The following is a 460-nucleotide window of genomic DNA, read 5'->3' as shown; positions in this document are numbered from 1 at the left end:
TCTCGCCTATCGAAAACGGGAATAAAGTTGGGCGCCAGGCACGTTATAGAGAGTGCCTCTCTACTGAAAAATCTCGTTGTTTGGAAATCTAATGACTCAAGAGAAAATTAATCACGCGATCAGGTGCGAATTCGATGCAGCGGTCGGACAAGGACGGCGATAACCGGTTGCTCAGTTACGATAATGGTAAAGGGGTTGATTCGAAGGAAAATGGTCAAGGTTCGGGGAGCGAGAATAGGCTGAAAGAATCGACAGTAATTAGTAACAATAAGAAATAACAAGTGTATTAAGCAGACGAATATTACATTCTAGAATACAAACGGAAATACGATAATCGACGGGAATACATGAGACGCGCAGCAATGCAGCGTACTCGACGTGACAGAGACTCGCAATTCGTGCTTCTCACGATCGTACGACAAGATCGTGTCTCGGAAAACGGAAAATTAAGAGCGGTTTA

The sequence above is a fragment of the Wasmannia auropunctata genome, unplaced genomic scaffold (genome assembly GCF_000956235.1).
Source record: "Wasmannia auropunctata unplaced genomic scaffold, wasmannia.A_1.0 LD336088.1, whole genome shotgun sequence".
NCBI classification, from domain to species: Eukaryota; Metazoa; Arthropoda; class Insecta; order Hymenoptera; family Formicidae; genus Wasmannia; species Wasmannia auropunctata.
Note: the sequence above shows the minus strand (reverse complement) of the source record.